Source organism: Phyllostomus discolor, chromosome 11, assembly GCF_004126475.2.
Source record: "Phyllostomus discolor isolate MPI-MPIP mPhyDis1 chromosome 11, mPhyDis1.pri.v3, whole genome shotgun sequence".
NCBI classification, from domain to species: Eukaryota; Metazoa; Chordata; class Mammalia; order Chiroptera; family Phyllostomidae; genus Phyllostomus; species Phyllostomus discolor.
Genome location: NC_040913.2, coordinates 47542511 through 47564573, shown reverse-complemented (window position 1 = coordinate 47564573; position 22063 = coordinate 47542511). Strand labels below are relative to the sequence as shown.

Sequence of the window (22063 nt, the reverse complement as noted above, 5' to 3'; positions counted from 1 at the left end):
TATGAAAGTTAACTCCACCCTTTTTTTTGTCATGCTAGAGCTGAGATGGAGGACTGTGAAGAAAGTCCTTCCCCTAACCAGCTGCCCCAGTTCCTCAAAATTTCAACAGTTATAAAGACACAAAGAATTAATATTATTGTTTGAAAATAGTGCTATCAATAGAGGTGAGTTTTTAAAATTTCCAGAAATATTGAAAGCACATATCAGATTAAAAGAGCAAACCTCTGTTTAAAATCTGGTACAGACTATAATTGGTGTGCCACACTGCTGAGGATGTTGATGGTGGGGAAGCTGTGTGTGGCGTGTGGAGGGAGAATGTGGGAACTCTGTACTTCCTGCTCATTTTGCTGTGAAACTGAAACTGCTGTAATAAATAAAGTCTATTTATTAAAACAACAACAACAAAACCTATTGTATCAGAGACACACTGATAGGAGTCGTTCGGAAAATATTGAACGTTCTAAGTTCAGGCATTGTCTGAAGGAGTAGGAGATTTGTTTTTGGCAACTGCTTTCTAAGGAGAAGGCAGTTAAGAGCATTTACCTCCAGGATATTCAGTGAAGAAAGACAGGAACATTCTTCAGAGCCTGCATTTTCTGCTAGGGTGGGTGATATTCCTTCCACTGAGGAAAAAAATTGTTTGTAGGTGGAGGGGGATGGCAGGAAGGAAGAAAGCAAAAAACTTAGATATTGCAATAGTTTGTGGCCCTCCCAAGGGCCACAGTAGATAAACAGATATGCAGCATATCTCTGGTATTAAAATTTCATTGGACTTAGGCAGTGAAGTGGGGGATGTCTAAAAAAGGCTTCTTAGAAGGACAATAATGACAAAAATGTTGAGAAACATTGCTGCAGAAAGTACTAAACTGCAGGAGGAATGGGAGGAGGTGGGGCTCCTCTCAGCACCTCTGCTCCTGCTCATCCACAATGACCAGAAACAAGCTCCTGGGAACAGAACCAACTTCCACAGACAGAGATGTCCAAATCAGAAATCACCAGGCTTTTAAAGAAAACCAACACCATGAAAGATAGGCACGGAACTTAATAAAACAAAGTACAAATGCCCAAGGGAACAGTTAAGCAAATATGATTTTAAATGAACTGTAATTAACAATAACCTCAGAGATATGACAGGAGAGAACAATCATAACAGCAGGCAGTTTATACGCTAAGGAGAAGGCAGTAAGAGCATTGACGTTTTAAAGAGTCTTTTGTTAATTTGTTAATCTTGAAAATGAAAAATATGATAATTGAAATAAAAGTTCTTAGTAGGTAAACCAAATAACAAAACAAATTCATCAAAGTATAAATTAGTGAACTGTAAGAAATGAGCCAAAGAATTCAGCCATAATGGAGTGTACCAGACAGAGACAGAACATACTGCACAAAAAAGGAGTAAAATAATAAATTAATGCATCTTAATTTGATTAATGAATTTTTTGGAAAAAAGGTAAAAATAAATAACGTACCTACATTTAGATGTGGTATATAGTTTTCCAAAATGAGCCTGCACCTTGGTTATACAGTTTACCTAAAGGAAGAAACTTTTCTTTCTACCATAATGCCGGTATCTAACTGTGTGACTAAGATTCTTTTTCCATTACACAGTGGGATCTCGGCATCAATAAACAGGTCTGAAATGATTCAATAACTTTCTCTAACTTTATTGCACACTAGTAGTGAGTAGATCATTGACTCAGTTGGAGGAAAAAAGTTGCTTGTCATAGGTCAGGTGAGTAAGAACTACTTTAATAATAGTAGCCCTCAATCCACATATTTACTGTGGTAGTTAATTGTAATAAGGTACTAATTGCCCACACATTATAATTTAGCAAAGTAGAATGGCAAACATTGCATGATCTTCCTAAACCTGTCAAACAAGAGAACAATTAGAAAATCTTGGAATTCCTGACTTTCTAATTCCTTTGGACTTCTACAATGGACTTAGGACTCAGATACTGATAGATTTAACTCTGATAAAGATATAGTGAATATTTATTGAGCAATATCATATTCCAGGCACTGATTAGTGCCTTGTAAGTATTAACTCAGATAATTGATCCATAAGAGATGAATGTAAAATTTATTATTATCATTTTTATCATTATTATTATTATTATTCTCATTGTACAGATGAGGAAACTGAGACACAGAGATGTTCAAACAATGTGAAAAGATCTCAGAGCTGGTAAGTACAGAGTCCACTGTGAATCAGGTAGTTTGGTTTCAGAGCTTGTGTTCTTAATTTTGTGTGTAGTGGAGATACTTTGGTCTATGGACTGCTGGGGCTGGGAAAACTGAAGAATTTCTATGGGGCCAGAGTCAAGAAATAAATTGTACTATTGGGTAGTTCAGATGTTTCAAAAAGAACTGTTGCTGCCTGGCAACGAATACTGATTCTGCTTCCAACAGGTTACTTATATCTTACTCTGTTACTCTTCTCTTGACTTCTTCATTTTTTTTCCTGTGGGATTGATATGAAGCCTAAGGAGGTGTGGCTGCCAATAACAAGCTGGCAGTCTTCATGTGCTGAGCAGTGTGTGCACATGAGAGGACTTCAACCACAGCAGAGGGAGGCTCATATATGGTGATCTTTCAAATTTTAAAACAAAATATGGGAAGTCTAGTTTCATTCTTTTACCATATTGATGTTTTTCAAATTATATCTGTTATTGGTTTTGTTTTTATAAAAAGATTTTCTTAGCCCTGGCTGGCGTAGCTCAGTGGATTGAGCGTGGGCTGTGAACCAAAGTGTTGGCAATCTTTTTTTTTAAAGATTTTAGATAATTTATTTATTTTTTAAAATAAATCTTTAAAAAAAATTTCTCTTTTTTAAGATTTTATTTATTTATTTTTAGAGAGGGAAGGGAGGGAGACAGAGAGAGAGAGAAACATCAATGTGCGGTTCCTGGGGGCCGTGGCCTGCAACCCAGGCATGTGCCCTGACTGGGAATCAAACCTGTGGCACTTTGGTTCGCAGCCCGAGCTCAATCCACTGAGCTACGCCAGCCAGGGCTTATAAAAAGATTTTCATAGAAAAATCTGTACTATACTTGCTAGTGACATATATCAGAAAATTTTAGTAATAATTTATGCTCATTGTAACAAAAACATTGAAGAGTACAGATTTGTATAGAGCAAAAACTTTTCACTTAATTAGAGATTTAAGCATAAAAATGAATCCATAAAATTACTGGAAGAAAACATTAGGGAATTTTAATGAAAATCTTAGAATGAGCAAAAGACCCTAAGCATAAAAGATGAAAGAAAACATAAATATGTTAGATTACATAAAACTTTCTTATAAAAAGGTACCATTCAAAAGCACCAGGAATGAAATTTATAACAGCTATAATAAATAGCTATTTATACCAAGAGCTACTTCAAATCAGTAAGAAAATAAAATTAAAATTAAAAGGCAAAGAACATGAATAGTTTATGAATAGTTTATAAAATACAATAATTGTAAAAATGTTTTGACCTCACACATAAAAATATTAATACACTAGTGAGATGTAATTTCATCTAAATTACCAAAAGTTTAAAGGTTTTTTTTTTTTAAATGGGACTGGGAGCAGTGATTTATATATCATAATACTGATGTTAATGGGTGAAATTAGATCACCCTTGGGTCTGCCAGAGCCTGGACTTCTAATCCTGTGCCCTCTGTGCCTTGCTGAGTGGACCCCTTCATAGACATCATAGGCTATGATGTCCTTGCACATCTCTGATGGTAAATCACCCTGCAGCCTGGAGGCCCGAAAGAGTCCTGGGAAGCTGAGAGCCAGTTGTCAGTCAGAGTTCATTAGGATACCACTCTCTCAGGCAGAAATTGCTACTTCTGGCTCAGTCGCCATCTCCCTGGGTTCAGGTCTGCTGGGGCATTTCCTCACTACTTCCCAGAGATAGTTCCTCAAATACATCCTTCTCTATCACCAAAAATCCACATTTATATCAAGACTGATATTATGCTGAAGCACAGGGAGCAAATGGGGAACTTTTCTTTCTTTAAAATATTTTATTATTTATGCTGTACCAATTTTTCCCTTTTGTCTCCTTCCAAATCAATCCTCACACTGTGGTCCCTCTCCATGCATCTTTCATATATGTTCTTTGGTTAATCCCTTCACCTTCTTTAAATCAATCCCTGCCTCACCCCTCCCCTCTTCCAGCTGCCAGTCTGCTCTATGATTCCATGCCTCTGGTTCTATTTTGCTCATTAGTTAATTTTGTTCATTAGATTCCAGTCATAAGTGAGATCATATAGTATTTGTGTTTCACTGACTGGCTTATTTCACTTAGCATAATAATTTCCAGTTCCATCCATGCTGTTGCAAAAGACAGGAATTCCTTATTTCTTTGGGCTGCATAGTATTCCATTGTGTAGATGTACCACCTTTTTTAAAATCCACTCATCCACTGATGGGCACTTAAGGGTTTTTCCAAATCCTGACTGTGTTAAGTAATGCTGCTGTGAACATGAGGATGCATATTTCCTTTGAATTGGTGTTTCTGGATCCAGCAGTGGAATCACTGGGTCAAAAGGCAGGTCTATTGTTAGTTTTTTGAAGAAGAAACTTTATTGTTTTCATTTTGAGGAAATTTCACTGTTTTCCAAAGTGGCTGCACCTGCCTGCATTCCCACCAACAGTGCAGCAGGGTTCCCTTTTCTCTGCATCTTCATCAGCACTTGTTGTTTGTTGATTATTTATTTGTTTGTTTCTTTATTTATTTTAATTTAATTGTTGTTCAAGTACAGATTTCTGCCTTTTCCCCCCACCCCAGTCGATCCACCCAGCTTTCCCCACCTCCCTCCCGTTTCCTGCCCCTTATTGTCCATCTGTCCTTTAGACTTGTTCCTGAAAACCCTTCATCCTTTCCCCCTGAAATTCCCTCCCCTCTCCGCTCTGGTCACTGTCAGCCTGTTCTCTATTTTGGTATCTTTGGTTATATCTTCTGTGTTTGTTTGTTTTGTTGTTTAGGTTCCTGTTAAAGGTGAGATCATATGGTATTTGTCTTTCACTGCCTGGCTTGTTTCACTTAGCATAATCCTTTCCAGTACCATCCATGCTGTCACAAAGGGTAGGAGCTCCTACCTTTTCTCTGCTGCCTAGAATTCCATTGTGTACCATTGTGTACCATTGATTTTGATCCCTTCATTTACTGATGGGCACCTAGGTTGCTTCCAGCACTTGGCTATTGTAAATTGTGCTGCTATGAAAATTGGGGTGCAAAGGTTCTTTTGGATTGGTGTTTCAGGGTTCTTAGGATATAATCCCAGCAGTGGAATTGCAGGGTCAAAAGGCAGATCCATTTTTAGTTTTCTGAGGAAATTCCATGCTGTTTTCCATAGTGGTTGAACCAGTCTGAAATCCCACCAACAGTGCACTAGGGACCCCTTTTCTCCACAACCTCTCCAACACTTGTTGTTTGTTGATTTGTTCATAATGGCCATTCTGACTTGTGTGAGGTGGTATCTCATTGTGGTTTTAATTTGCATCTCTCTGATAGCTAGTGACACTGAGCATCTTTTCATGTGTCTCTGGATCCTCTGTATGTCCTCCTTGGAAAAGTGTCTGTTCAACTCCTTTGCCCATTTTTTAATTGGGTTGCTTGTCTTCTAGAGTGGAGTCATGTGAGTTCTTTATATATTTTGGAGATTAAGCTCTTGTCCATGGTATCATTGGCATATATGTTTTTCCATACAATTGGTTCTCTTTTTATTTTAACACTGTTTTCTTTAACTGTGCAGAAGCCATTATTTTGATGAGATCCCATTTGTTTATTCTTTCCTTTATGTCTCTTGCTTTAGGTGACATATCAGTGAAAATACTGCTGCATGAAATATCTGCAATTTTTCTGCCTGTGTTCTCCTCTAGGATTTTAATGGTGTCATTACTTATATTTAAATCTTTTATCCACCTTGAATTGATTTTTCTGTATGGTATAAGTTGGCTCGAGTTTCATTTTTTTGCATATGGCTGTGCAGCTCTGCTAATACCATTTGTTGAAAAGGCTGTTTTTATTCCAATTCATGCTACTGCCCCCTTTGTCAAAAATTAATTGACCAGAGACTTGGGTTTATTTCTGGGCTCCCTGTTCTGTTCCATTGGTCTATCTGTCTGTTTTTATGGCAGTACCAGGCTGTTTTGGTTACAGTGGCCTTGTAATACAGTTGGTATCAGGTATTGTGATCCTTCCTACTTTGCTCTTCTTTCTCAAAATTGCAGCAGCTATTCAGGGTTGTTTATGGTACCATATAAATTTTTGAAGTGTTTGTTCTATATCTGTGAAATATGCCATTGGTACTTTAATGGGTATTACACTGAATCTTTAAATTGCTTTGGGTAGTATGGACATTTTGATGATGTTCATTCTTCTGATCCATGCATATGGTATATGTTTCCATTTGTTTGTGTCTTCCTGGATTTCTTTCTTCAGTGTTGTATAGTTTTCTGAGTACAGGTCTTTTACCTCCTTAGTTACATTTATTCCTAGTTATTTTATTTTTCTTTTTGCTATATCAAATGGGATTTTTTTCCTCATTTCTGCTTCTGATGTTTCATTGTTGGTATACAAAAATGCCTTTGATTTATGGATATTGACTTTGTATACCGCTGTTCTGCCAAATTCATTTATTAGGTCAAGGAGTTTTTCATAGAGTCTATAGGGTATTCTATGTACACTATCATGTCATCAAGAAATAATGACAGTTTTGTTTCCTCCTTTCCAATTTGGATGCCTTTTATTTCCCTTTTTTTTATCTGATTGCTGCTGCTAAAATTGCTAATACTATGTTGAATAGAAGTGGTGAAAGTGACAACCTTGTCTTGTTTCTGATCCTAGTGGGAAAGATTTTAGTTTTTGCCCATTGAGTATGTTGTTGACTGTAGGTCTCTCATATATGACCTTTATTACGTTCAGGAATACTCCCTCTATTCCCACTTTGCTGAGTGTTTTATCATAAATGGGTGCTGTACCTTATCAAATGCTTTTTCCACATCCATTGATATGATCATGTGATTTTTTTATTGTTTTTGTTTATGTGATGTATTATGTTTATTGATTTGTGAATATTGAACCATCCTTGCATCCCTGGGATGAATCCACTTCGTCATGTTGTATGATCTTTTTAACATGTTTCTGGATGTGGTTTGCCAATATTTTGTCGAGGGATTTTATCGGTCTATGTTCATTATTGATATAGACTTCAAGTTTTCTTTCTTTCTGGTGTCTTTACCTGGTTTTGGGATTAGGATGATGCTGGCTTCATAAAAAGAGTTTGGGAGTCTTCCCACATTTTCAATTTTTTGGAATAGTCTGTGAAGGATAGGGGTTAGCTCTTCCTTAAATGCTTTGTAGAATTCTCCTGTGAAACCATCTGGTCCAGGGCTTTTGTGTGTTGGGAGTTTTTTGATTACTGATTCAATTTCGTCTGCTGTTATTGGTCTGTTCAGGGTTTCTGCTTCTTCTTCATTGAGTTTTGGAAGATTCTGTTTTTCTAGAAGTTTGTCCATTTCAGTTTGGTTTTCAAATTTCTTGGCATATAGTTCTTCAAAGTAATTTCTTACAATCCTCTGTATTTCCATAGTATCAGTAGTAATCTCTCCTCTTTCATTTCTGATTGTGTTTATGTGGGTCCTCCCTTTTTTTTTCTTGATGAGCCTGCTTAAAGGCTGGTTGATTTTGTTTATCTTTTCAAAGAACCAGCTCCTGGATTCATTGATTCTTAGAATTGTGCTTTTAGTCTTTATGTCATTTAATTCTGCTCTGATCTTTGTTATTTTCTTCCTTCTACTTGCTTTGGGCTGCCTTTGTTGTTGTTCCTTGGGTTCTTGTAGGTGAAGGGTTAAGTTGTTTCTTTGAAATATTTCTATCTTTTTTAGATAGGCCTGTATAACTAAAACTTCCATCTCAAGACTGCCTTGGCTGTGTCCCATAAGTTTTGGGTTGTTGTGAGTTTATTTTCATTTGTTTCCGGAAACTTTTTTATTTCTTCCCTAATCTCATTCTTGACCCATTCATTGTTTAATAGCATGCTATTCAATCTCCATGATTTTGAGTGTTTTGGAGTTTTTTCCTTGTGTTTGGTTTTTGGTTTCAGTCCCTTGTGGTCAGAGAAAATGCTTGATATGATTTCCATTGTCTTGAATTTGTTGAGGCTTGTTTTGTGTCCTATCATGTGGTCTATCTTTGAAAATGATCCGTGTGCATTTGAGAAGAATGTGTATTTTGCTTCTTTGGGATAAAGGCCCTCTATATATCAGTTAAGTCCATTCAATCTCGGGCATTGTTCAATGCCACAATATCTTTGTTGATATTTTGTTTGGAAGGTCTGTCCATTTTTGACAGTGAGTGTTAAAATCCCCCACTATAATTGTGTTGCTGTCGATATCTTTCTTGAAGTCCTCCAAGATTTTCTTTATGTATTTGAGTGCTCCTATGTTGGGTGCATATATATTTACAATGTTTATATCTTCTTGATGGATTCTTTCCTTGAGTATTATGAAGTGACCTTCTGGGTCTCTCCTTGTGGCCCCCCCCACTTTTTTTTTTAAGTCTATTTTGTCTGATAAGAGTGTTGTTTCCCTGGCTTTTTTTTTTTTCTGTCCATTTGTTTGTGAAATTTGTTTCCAGCCCTTAACTTTCAGTCTGTGTAAATCTTTTGTCCTGAGGTGGGTCTTTTGTAGGCAGCATATATGTGTGTCATACTTTCTTATCCATTCAGCTATTCTATGTCTTGATTTGAGCATTTAATCCTTTACATTTAAGGTTATTATTGATAGGTGCTTATTCATTGCCATTTTTTGTACCCATATTCCTCTCTCTCTTGCTCTCTCTTTTCCTTCCTTTTCTTAAAGCAGGCCGTTTAGCATCTCTTGCAGAGCTGATTTGGTGGAGGTGTATTCCTTTAGACTTCTTTTGTTTGGGAAGCTTCTTATTTGGCCTTCTATCTTGATTGAAACCCTTGCTGGGTAAGTAGTCTTGGTTGCAGGCCTCTGGTTCTCCTTACTTGGAATACTTCTTGCCATCCTCTTCTGGCTTGGAGCACTTCCATTGAAAAGTCAGCTGCTAACCTTATCGGGACTCCCTTGTATGTTACTTCCTGTTTCTCCCTTGCTGCCTTTAAGATTCTCTCTTTGTCTTGAAATTTTGCCCTTTTAATTATGATGTGTGTTGAAGTGGGCCTCTTTGGGATCCTCTTGATTGGGACTCTCTGTGTTCCTGGATTTGTGTGACTTTTTCTTCCATCAAATTAGGGAAGTTTTCCATCATGACTTTTTCAAACAGGTTTTCTATGCTTTGCTCTTCTTCTTCTCCCTCTGGTATTCCTATTATATGGATATTATTACTTTCATGTTATCCTCCATTTCCCTTAATTCCTCTTCATTCTTTCTGAGCCTGTTTTCCTTTTCTTGCTCTTTCTGAGTCTTTTTTTTCTACCTTGTCCTCCAGCTTGCTGATCCAATCTTCTGCTTCATCAAGCCAGCTTTTGATTTCTTCTACTGTGCTCTTCAGTTCAGAAATTGTATTCTTCATTTCCTCTTGGCCCTTGTTGATAGTTTCTATTTCCTGTTCATGTTGATATAGTATTCAGTGAGTTCATTGTAGTTTCTGGCATTTCTCTGTGAGCTCATTGAGTTTCCTGAACCATTGCTTTGAACTCAATATCTGATAGTTGATTTGCCTCTGTTTCATTTAGTGTTCTTTCTGAGGCTTCCTCCTTTCCTTTCATTTGGGGATTGTTTATTTTTTCCCATTTTTTGTGAGACCCTTGTTGTTAGCCTCTTAATCTTAAATTGATCTGTTCTGACTCCCTGGGTTTATAGTGTGAACTTCTGTGGTAGAATACATGTGAGATTCAGTGGTGCTGTCTCCTTAATCTCCTGTGCTCGCTGGTCTGGGCTGCCATTTATTTTGGCTCTCTATATCTTTGTGTTTTGATTGTTGTTGGGTCCTTCTTTCATGGGTCCTTCCCTCCTCCTGGTTAACTGAGGATCACTCCATCCTCCACGTCTTGTATTCTGTTGTGCAGGTGTGGTAAGTTCGTGTTGACTGTCATTCTTCAATGTGTACAAGGGTTTGAGGCTTCTCTCTCACTCTTGTTCAGTTGTTTGTTGTGGTTCATTTCTCCACCATTTAGTTGTATTTCCAGATCGGTCCTGGATTGAGGTTTGTGTGTCTTCCAGTCCCTCCTTCACCTTTTTCCACTGTTATCCGTTGGTGGTTCCTTTGTTGGTGTGTTTCCTCTTCCAGCTGGTGGACTGGTTTTCACAGCTCCCACCTTGCAAACTCTCTGGAGAAGCAAAGTGAATTTTGTCTCACTGTCTATGTTGTTCAGATGACCCCTGTTTGGGTCTAACTCTGATCTTTTCTCTGCTCCAGGTATTATTGTTTCACCATCTCATTTTTCAATGTCTATAATTTTTGGTCTCTAATCTTCATATATTCTGGAATACAGTTGCCTGTTCACTCTGTTCCTCAGAAAATTGGCTAGGTGTTTCACCCATGCACAGGGGGAAGTGTACTCTTCTTCCACTGATCTCGCTGCCATCTCCTCCTGTTTTTTGATTTATTGATGATAGCCATTTTGGCAGGTGTGAAGTGATATCTCATTGTGGTCTTAATTTATAGCTTTTTGATGGTTAGTGATATTGTGCACTTTTTCATATGTCTATGGACCATCTGTATGTCCTCCTTGGAGAAGTATCTATTCAGGTTCTGTGCCTATTTTTTAATTGGATTGTTTGTCTTCCTGGTATTGAGTCATATAAACTCTTTATATATTTTGGAGATTAAACCCTTGTCCAGTGTATTGTTGGCAGATATGGTCTCCCATGCAGTCAGTTCCCTTTCATTTTGTTGATGGTTTCTTTAGCTGTGCAAAAGCTTTTTAATGTCATGAAATCCTATTTATTTATTTTCCCTTTATTTCTCTTGCTGTACGGGATATATCGACAATAATATTGCTATGTGATATATCTGAAAATTTACTGCCTATGTTTTCCTCTAGGATTTCTATGGTGTCCATGACATATTTAAATCTTTTATTTGTTTTGGGTTTATTCTGATGGATGCTGTAAGATGGTTGTCTCTTTTCATTGTTTACATGTACCAGTCCAGTTCCCCCAACACCATTTATTGAAGAGACTGTCTTTATTCCATTGTATGCTCTTGTCTCCTTTGTCAATGTCAATTGGCCATAGAGATGTGGGTTTATTTCTGGGCTTTCTGCTCTGTTCCATTACTCTATGTGTCTGTTCTTATGCCTGTACCAGAATGTTTTGATTGATTACAGTGGCCTTGTAGTATAGTTAAATACCAGGTATTGTGATCCCTCCTTTGTTCTTCTTTCTCAAGATTGCTGAGGCTATTCAGGATCTTTTTTGGTTCCATATGAATTTTGGGGATATTTTCTCTAGATCTGTGAGATATGTCATTAGTATTTTAATAGGAATTGTGTTGAATCCATAAATTGTTTTAGGTGGTATGGACTTTTTAATGATGTTGGTTCTTCCATCAATGAACCAGTATATGCTTCCATTTATTTGTATCTTCTTTCATTTTCTTTCTTCAGTTTTCTATAGTTTTCTGAGTACAGGTCTTTTACCTCCTTGGTTAAATTTATTCCTAGATACTTTATTTTTTGTTGCTAAAGGAAATGAGAATTTACTTCTTAGTTTTGCTTCCTGATAGATCATTGTTGGTGTACAAAATTACAATCAGTTTCTGAAAATTGACTTTGTATCTCACTAATTTTATTTTTAAATATATTAACTCAATTATGCTATTACAGTTGTCCCATTTTTTCTCTTCCCCTTTATTCTCCTCTGCCCTTCCTCCCACCAGCATTCCCCCAGCTTAGTTCATGTCCATAGGTCGTACATATAAGTTTTGTGGCTTCTCCATTTCCCATACTATTCTTAACCTCCCCATGTCTATTCTGTATCTGCACTTTATGCTTATTCCCTGTATCTTTTCCCCCATTCTCTCCCCTTTCCCTCCCTGCTGATAACCCTCCATGTAATCTCCATTTCTGTGAATTCGTTCCAGTTCTAGTTGTTTATTTAGATTTTTTTTTAAGTTCAGTTGTTGATAGTTATGATTTTGTTGTCATTTTACTGTTCATATTTTTGATCTCCTTTTCTGTAGATAATTCCCTTTAATGTTTCATGTAATAAGGCTTGGTGATGATGAACTCCTTTAACTTCACCTTACCTGGGACCACATTATCTGCCCTCCCATTTTAAATGATAGCTTTGCTGGATAGAGTAATCTTGGATGTATGCCCTTGCCTTTCCTGACTTGAAATACTTCTTTCCAGCCGCTTCTTGCCTGCAAGGTTTCTTTTGAGAAATCAGCTGATAGTCTGATGGGAACTCTTTGTAGGTAACTGTCTCATTTTCTCTTGCTGCTTTTAAGATTCTTTCTTATCTTTAATCTTGAGTAATGTAATTTGATGTGCCTTGGTGTGTGCCTCCTTGGGTCCAACTTCTTGGAACTCTCTGAGCTTCCTGGACTTCCTGGAAGTCTATTTCCTTTGCCAGATTAGGGAATTCTTCTTCATTATTGTTCAAATAAGTTTTAAATTCCTTGCTCTTCCCTTCTCCTTCTGGCACCCTTATGATTCAGATGTTAGAATGTTTACAGTTGTCTCAGAGGTTCCTAAACCTCTCCTCATTTTTTTGAATTCTTTGTTTACTTCATTCTGTTCTGTTCAAATGCTTATTTCTTCCCTCTGCTCCAAACTGTTGATCTCAGTCCCAGTTTTCTTCCCATCACTGTTGGTTCTCTCTAGATTTTTCTTTATGTAACTTTGCATAGCCTTCACTTTTTCCTCTATTTTGTAACCATACTCAACCATTTCTGTGAGCATCCTGATTACCAGTGTTTTGAACTGTACCTCTGATAGGTTGGCTGTATCTTCATCGCTTAGTTATATTTTTTTCTGAAACTTTGATCTGTCCTTTCATTTGGGCCATATTTTTATGTCGTAGTGCTGTATGTGGAGATAGGGTCTGAGAGAGAACAATGCCACTTGTTCAGCCTTCTGCTAGCTTTCACTTCCTCCTCTACCCACAAGTAAGTTGGGTCCATCTGGTGCTGAATCTCAGGTCGGTGTGTTTGTGTATGTCCTAGGACCCTGTGCATCTCTCCAGTGAATTCTTCTGTGAGGCTGAGAATTTCTCCTGATGCTTTAACCCCCACAGGTTTTTTCTGTCAGAGGTTTTGAGGGTTTTTTCCCCCATGCTGGAACCTGGGGTTATGCAGTTTGTCTCACTCCCCAGTTGTTCCTCCTGATTTATCCACACGCAAATGTAGGACCACCTGGTTCACCAGCTGCTGCCTTGCTGGGAGTCCTCTTCTCCCTAGTTGCCTGTCTCTACCCCTCCTACCAGTCTGGATGAATGTTTCTTCTTTAACCCAGTGATTGTCAGACTTCCATACAGTTTGATTTTCTGTCAGTTCTGGTTGTTTTTTGTTTTTAAATTTGTTGTGTCCTTCTTTTGGTTGTGTGAGGAGGCAGAGTATATCTACCTACACTTCATTTTTGGCCAGGAGTACAAATATCTGTACATGCTCCTTGGTAGCCCTTCCCCTATTATCCCTCTCCCCCCTCATCTTTAGTAATTGTCAGTTTGTTCTTTATTTCAATGTCTCTGTTTGTGTTTTGCTGCTTGTTTGTTTTGTTGATTAGGTTCCACTTATAGGTGAGATCATATGGTATTTCTCTTTCTCTGCCTGGCTTATTTCACTTAACGTAATGCTTTCCAATTTTATCCATACTGTCATGAAAGGTAGGAGCTCCTTCTTTCTTTCTGCTGCATAGAATTCCATCGTGTAAATGTACCATAGTTTGTTTATCCACTCATTTATTGATTGGTGCTTAGGTTGCTTCTAGCACTTGGCAACTGTAAGTTGTGCTGGTATGAACATCGGGGTGCATAGGTTCTTTTGGATTGTTGTTTCAGGATCCTTACAGTATAATCCCAACAGTGGAATTGATGGGTCAAAAGGAAATTCCATTTTTAGTTTTCTGAGGAAATTTCATACTATTATCCATAGTGGCTGCACCAGTCTGCATTCCCACCAACAGTGCACTAGGTTTCTCTTTTCTCCACAGCCTCGCCAGCTCTTGGTGTTTGTTGATTTGTTTATGATGACCATTCTGACTGGTGTGAAGTGGTATCTCATTGTGGTTTTAATTTTCATCTCTTTGATGGCTAGTTGCATCTCTCTGATGAGCATATTTTCATATGTCTCTGGACCCTTTGTATGTCCTCCTTGGAAAAGTGTCTGTTCAAGTCCCTTGCCCATTTTTATTGGGTTGTTTGTTTTCCTGGAGTGGAGTCCTGTGAGTTTTTTATTTATTTTGGAGATCTTGCTGTTTTCATTCTTTTGGTTGTGGGAAGAAGCAAAGTGTATCCACCTACGTGTCTGTCTTGGCCAGTATTCCATATATCACTATTTTTCTGATTTACTTATTAGGCTGAGTAGTTTCTTGGTGGAGCCTATTTGGTTCCCTATGTACACTATCATGTTGGCTGTTAATAATGACAAATTTACTTCCTCCTTTCCAATTTGGATGCCTTTTATTTCTTCTTCTTGTCTGATCACTGTGGCTAGGACTTCCAGTACTATATTGAATAGAAGTGGTGAAAGCAGACATCCTTGTATTATTCCTGATCTTAATTGGAAAGATTTTAGTTTTTTCCCATTGAGTGTAGTGTTGGCAGTAGGTATTTCATATATGGCCTTTATTATGTTGAGGTATACTCCCTCTATTCCCAGTTTGCTGAGTATTTTCATCATAAATGGGTGCTAGATTTTATCACATTTTTTGTGCATCCGTTGATATGATTTTGTGATTTTTGTCCTTCATTTTGTTTATGATATATCACATTTTTTAATTTGCAAATATTGTAACAGCCTTGCATCCCTGGGATAAATCCCACTCTATTGTGGTGTATGACCTCTTTAATGTATTGCTGGATGCGGTTTGCCAATATTTTGTTGAAGATTTTAGCATCTATGTTCATCAGAGATATTGGCTTGTAATTTTCTTCCTTTGGTGTGTCTTTACCTGGTTTTGTAATTAGGATAATACTGGCCTCATAAAAAGAGTTTGGGAGTCTTCCTCAAAAGTTAATGTTTTTATAATACCCAGTACTGGCAAGGCTGTGAGGAAATAAGTATGCTCACACTTTTTTAGTGGGAATTACAATTGATATAGCCTCTTGGTAGACAATTTAGCAGTACTTAAGAATATTTTAAATTCTCAGACTTACTGCCAAGCAGTTGTACTAGGAATTTATCTTATGTATATATTAAGACAGACGCATCAAAACATGTGTTATTGTACCACTGTTTGATATAGGGAAAAACTGTAAAATAACCTAAATATTTTTTCAAAGGGGAAAAGATAAATAAACTATGATGCTTTCCTTGAACAAAATACTATCAATATATAACATAATGAATCAGAACTAAATGTGCTTATCTGGGAAAGATGTTCAGAATATATGACTTAGTGAAAAAAGTAATTTGTAGTAGAAAATCTGTACTATGATCCCCTTTGTGTGTGTGTGTGTTTTACACTATATATGTGTATTAGTTAAGATGCTTTTTTTTGTTATAGTTACCTAGAAATGCATTAAATTTATTAGATCCCATAAATGGAAGTGTAGAGGCCTATTGGGTTTAGAGTTGGCTTTAGTGTCTTAATCCAGCTGCCCACCTCTCTGTTTCTTTGATTCTCCTGGCTCAACCTCCTCCACTAACTCCTCGAATTGGTTTAGCAGTTCTGGGTCTCTCTTACAAACATGGTTCTCTTGACAGAAAACCCTCCAGCAGCTTCCCCTTTCGTCTCATTGGTCTGAACGGGATCATGGAAGTGACTCTTGGGCTCCTTCTCAGCACAGACCCTGGGACAGGACAATACCCTACCCCCATGGCTTAGGACTGGATTTCTTAACCAGTAATCCAATATATATTGGATTGGAGGAAGGGAGAAGGATTTAGCAGTGTGTGAGGCAAATTAAAGCTCATCCAAGGGGCTAGTCAAGCCAATCCTATCTGCCATCTCCCCTACCAAAAAAAAAGCCCCAAATAAAAATAACACCAAGAAACCTAAATGGCAACTTTAAATGAAACGAAAGGGAGTAAAGAGCTATGGGAATAGATACAAATTTTCTTTTTTCACTTCTAAACTTTTTTTGTGTGTGTATCTCCATGTCTGACTCAGGATCACAGCAGAAATTGTGTGAACAGATGGCATACCCAAAAGGGTTTGATAAAGAGACTTTAATAAAAATATTATTTACAAAAGCATGAGTGAGGTTAAAGGAACAAGAAAAAAAAAAAGGGATGGTGAAGCATGCACGGACTAGCCACAGCAGAAAGAGGAATGCAGAGCAGCTGCTGGTGAAGCAGAAAGGGAGTGCTCTGTGTGGGGGAATATGTAAACACTCCATGCCCTCCAGTCTCTGCTAGTACTTCCCATTAGCCAGACCCAGCCAGAAACCAGAGGGCAAGGGCAAAGCAATCTGACATCAGCCATCTGGGACTCAGAGACAGGAGAGAAGAATCAGGAATAGATGTTTGTGGGGAGAGGAGCAGGTGGGGCAAAAAAGTAGCACAACATGTATGAACCAATTGAAAACATTAATAGTTTTAAAATTTAAAAATATGGCAAATTCTGTCACATGCTACAACATAGATGAACCTTGAAGACATTGTGCTAAAAGAAATAAGTCAGTTACAGAAGAACAAATATGATATGCTTCTACTTATATGAGGTAACTAAGTAGTCCAAAAAATCATAGAAACAGAAAGCAGAATGGTTGTTGCCAGGGGGAACCAAAGAGGGAGGAAATGCAGAGTTATTATTTAACAGGTATAGAGTTTCAGCTTCACAAGATGAAGAGAGTTCTGGAGATTGGTTTTACAACATTGTGAATGTTCTTAACCCTACTGAACTTTATACTTAAAATGGTTATGATGGATTATGGCCAGCCTATGTGTGTGGTGGTATCTTATTGCTTTTTAATTTACAATATCCTTATGATATATTATGTTGAGTATCTTTTCATATGCTTATTTGACATCTTGGTATCTTATTTGGTGAGGTGTCTGTTCAAGTGTTTGCCCACTTTTTAATTGGGTTGTTTGTTTTCTTATTGTTGAGTTTTAAGAGTTTTTTGTATACTCTGGTTAACAATCCTTTATTTGATATGTCTTTTACAAATATTTTCTCCAATCTGTGGCTTCTCTTCTCATTCTCTTGACAATATCTTTTGGAGAATAGCAGTTTTTAATTTTCTTGAAGTCCAGCTTATCAATTCTGTCTTTCACTAACACCACCAAACACTGGCAAGGATGTGGAGCAACAGGAACTCTCATTCATTACTGGTAGAAATCAAAATGGCATAGCCTATTTGGACAGCTTGGCACTTTTTGAAAAACTAAATATACACTTACCATATAATCCAGCAATCACATTCCTTGATTTTACTCAAATGAGTTGAAACTTATGTTCATAGAAAAAATTGCACACAGATGATCATAGCACTTTTGATTATAGCAACCAAGATGTCCCTCACTAGGTGTTATCCTCACTAGGATAAATAAACTGTGTACAACCAGACAATGAAGTATTATTCAGTACTGAAAATAATTGAGTTATGAGGCCATGAAAAGACATGGAGGAAACTTCATGCATTGCTAAGTGAAATAAGTTAATCTGAAATGGTTGCATACTGTATGATTCTTACTATATAACACTTTGGAAAAAGTGAAAAGCTATGGAGACAGTGAAGAAAATAACTCAATCGTTGCCAGGGTTTAAGAGAAAGAGAGCAATAAATAGATAGAACACACAGGATTTTTAGGGCAGAGAAAATACTTGGTATGATACTATAATGGTGAATACATGTCAGTATGTATTTGTCCAAATCCATGAACATACAACACCAAGAGTAAACCCAAATGTAAACTATGGACTGTGCATGATAATGATGTGTCAATGTAGGTTCATTGATTGCAATAAATGTACTAGTCTGCTGTAAGATTTTGATATTGAAGGAGATGGTGCATATGTGAAGGCAGTGGCTAAATATGAAGTCTTTATACCTTCCACTAATTTTTCTGTGAAACTAATAATTATGTAAAAAATAAAGTCTATTGAAACAATGATTATGATGTTAAATTTTGTTATGTTTTTCTACCACAATAAAAGAATGTGGAAGTCTTTTCTGGTTTCCTTATTCCCCAATCCCATTCAACAGCAACAAACACCATTGTGTCTATATTTTTAACCAAGTATCAAGCATCTCAGACTTTTATTTTCCAAAGGTGATTATTTAAATGCAAATGCTGTGCTCAGAGAGAAGTCTTGACAACAGAAATACAAATTTGATAGATACCAGCATGAGCATAATTCTTCCATCATGGGAATGAACAAAATCTCTAGGGACAGTGTGCAAAGAAATCAGGAGCTATTGGGAAGGAACCCAGGGAAACCCATATTAAAAAGGCAGAGAGAGAAAAAGATCCAGCGAAGGAGAATGAAAACACACACACACACACACACACACACACACACAGAACCAATATGAAGGCAGGAACCAAGGACAGAGAGCATCTTAAGAATAAATGCATAAGTCAAAACCACAGTGAGCTCTGGCTCGTGTAGCTCAGTGGATTGAGTGCTGGCCTCCAAACCAAATGGTTGCCAGTTCAAATCCCAGTGAGGCATATGCCTGGGTTATAGGCCAGGTCCCCAGTAGGGGGCACATTAGAGGCAACCACACATTGATATTTCTCTCCATCTCTTTCTCCCTCCCTTCCTCTCTCTCTAAAAATAAATGAATAAATAATTTTAAAAAACACAAAGAGATACCACTCCACACTGGTTAAGATGGCTATTATTAAAACAAATAAATAAAATGCAAGTGTTGGCAAGAATGTAGAGAAGTGGTGCATTCCTGGGGATGTAAAATGGCCCAGCTGCTATGGAAAATATTTTGGCAATTCTTCAATAAGTTAAACATAGAATTACCATATGTTCCAGCAATTCCACTCCTATGTATATGAGTATACTCAAAATAATTGAAATCAGGGACTCAGATTCTTGTCTTCCAACGTTTATACAGCACTATTCATAGTAGCCAAAAAGTGGATGCCCATTTTGGATGGTAGATAAACAAAATATGATATATACATACAGTGGAATATTATTTGGTTTTAGAAACGAATAAAGTTCTGATACGTGCTATGGCATTGATAAATCTTGAAGATATTATGCCAAGTGAAATATGTCAGATACTGATGGGTAAATATTATATGATTCCATTTATATAAACTCCTTAGAACAGGCAAATTTATAGACACAGAAAGTAGAAGTTACTAGGGGTGAAGGGGAGGAGAGAATGGAGGGTTATTGTTTAATGCATATAGAGTTTCAGTTTGGGAAGATGTAAAAGTTCTGGAAGTGGATAATGGTGATGGTTGCACAACAGTATGAATGTATTTAATGCCACTGAACCATATATTAAAATGGTTAGAATGGTAAATTTTAAATTACATAATTTACCACAATAAAAAAGAATAAATGCATAAAAGAAGCCAAATACAAACAAGTACACATTATGAGTCCAGTTATACAAAGTTCAAGAATAGGCAAACGTAGTTGGAGGTGGCGGTAGAGTCAACATAGCAGCTACCTTAACATATGTATGTAGGAAGGAAATTGGAGGAAAACAAAAACACAATATACATTTTAAGGAGTTTGAAAGGGGGACAAATAGGGTAATGTTAACTAGAAAAGCCTAGAATGAAGTTTTTTTTTTAAAGGAAAGTCAAATGTATTTTTGGTTTGAGGAACAGATGGAGAGGGAAGGATGACAACAGAAAATAAGGAAGAAACAGATGACATCTGGAGGTCTGAGGGGAGAGGATGAAGAAGGGAAGAAGGGGGTAGGGAGGGGCAAGGTTATCCTTGGAAAGGCATTGGACACCTATTCCACTGTGACTAGGAGACAAAGAGCAAGGATAGAGAGAATCAGCTAAGTGAGGACATTACAAAGAAGCAGATTAAAGCATTAAGAGTTGCATGATTTGCCCTGGCTGGTGTGGCCCAGTGGATTGAGTATCAGCCTGTGAACCAGAGGATCAAAAGTTTAATTCAGTTAGGGAGGGCACAGCAGGAGCCAGGTCCCCAGTAGGGGACGCAAGAGGCAACCACACAATATTGTTTCTCTCTCTCTTTCTCCCTCCCTTCCCCTCTCTCTAAAAATAAATAAATAAAATCATCTTTAAAAAAAGAGTTGCATGATCCTTAATTCACGATACTCAGCTGGCTTCCCTCAGCTGTTTATTATCACTCATATCCCTGAAAAATCTAACTGATCTAGTCAATTTCTCTAAAACTGATATATTACTAACCATCACTTAAAAAAACAATGTTGAAGTTTCCGTTGTTTGAACATAGAGGCCTTTGATTAGAGACCTCTAAGGTTTATACAAAGCACAACATTTTATTTTGCTATGGTTGTGAATTTTAGAATAAACCAGTTGACAAATATATGTATTTTTACTATAATTTCCTCTGTGTTTTGAATTTAATAAATGCAGCTTAGAAATAGGCACACTTATACACAAACTGTGTTGGAAGTAGAAGCTACCTATCTTCCTCACACAAAATTTTTTTTTAATTGAGAACTTTCTTTTCATTCCACAAAGAAAAATGTTTTCAGACTTGGATGATTAAATTAAATATATCCATATGCACCTGAAGTATCAAAATTTTGTTAGTAGAAGGGGAATAATTAGAACAAATTGTCTATTCAGGAGACTGAAGACTTCATTATAGTGCAGTAACCAGTTATAAGATTCTGGGACAGCTCTAGGATGTTTTAGCCTCTTGAAGGACAGGCAATACTGCAGTAGGGGCCTAGCTAGAAAACTACTTCATAAAAAGCATTCAGAAAAGCCCATTTCAAAAGGCACACACAGACAATTCAAAAGGCAAAATTATAAATGGCTAATGCATGGAGGGAAATGGAAAACTTCATTAATATTCAAAGGGTGAAAATTAAAATGACACTCAGATACCATTTTATCTTATCAAATTTAGCAAGATTAGTAAAAATCATACTTCAAGGTAAAGTGTGATGGGAAATCTCATGGACTACTTGTGAGAGTATCAACTGCTTATTTTTTTAAAAAGCAATCAATTGCTTTAACAGTTGATTCAAATGGCAATGCATTTTGAATCAATAATTATAGTGCTATGATATCATTCTCTAAAGAATTTAGAAAAGTGGGCAAAAACTTTTTCACACAAAGATTGCAGTGCTAATCATGATGGGAAAAAATTAGAAACACCTGAATGTCTAAAAATGAGGATTTTAATTATAAAAGATACACATGATATTATAAATTTTATAGGTATTTATACTGTTTATGGATGATTTTTAATGATATGGGGAAATATGATATGGTAAGTGATGCAGTATTATTCTACCATGTTAAAATATGTATATGTATAGAAAAAAACTAGAAAGTTTTAAAATTTAAAGTGATTTTCTCTAAGCAGCAGAGTTCTAAGTGATTGTTTTTTCTTCTTTATGTTGCTATTGTTTCACAATGGATGGGCATCATTTTAAAAAATGTGAATATAAAGGCATTTTTTGATAAAGGGAAAAAAATCCCTTTGATCATTTTTGGTAATGGTTACAAGTATGTGCTCCAATAAAATGGGCCAAGACGTCCAGCTACAGTCAACAATATTCATTCAACAGTATTTATTAGGCATCCAGCCATGATATGTACTGGGGATACAAGGGGAGAGAAGATACCCAGACACAGGCTAGCCCTCACTGGGCTGGCAATCTAGCAAAGGTATAGTGCATTAGTTTTCTAGGTCTGTAATAAAATAGTACCATAGACCAAGTGGCTTAAAAGAACAGAAATTAATTTTCTCACAATTTTGGAGGTTAGAAGTCTGAGATAAAGATGTCAGCAGAGCTGGTTTCTTCTAGGTTCTCTCTTCTGGGCTTAC

General features: G+C 36.9%; 1 long non-coding RNA gene across 1 annotated transcript in view; it reads left to right on the top strand.

Moving 5' to 3' along the window:
* Nucleotides 1-410: 410 nt before the first annotated feature.
* Nucleotides 411-22063, top strand: part of LOC118497357 — a 71926-nt gene continuing 50273 nt past the window's right edge. The window contains exons 1-2 of the long non-coding RNA XR_004899882.1: nucleotides 411-604; nucleotides 2134-2188. This is a non-coding gene — a long non-coding RNA (uncharacterized LOC118497357). The remainder of the gene's footprint in view (nucleotides 605-2133; nucleotides 2189-22063) is intronic.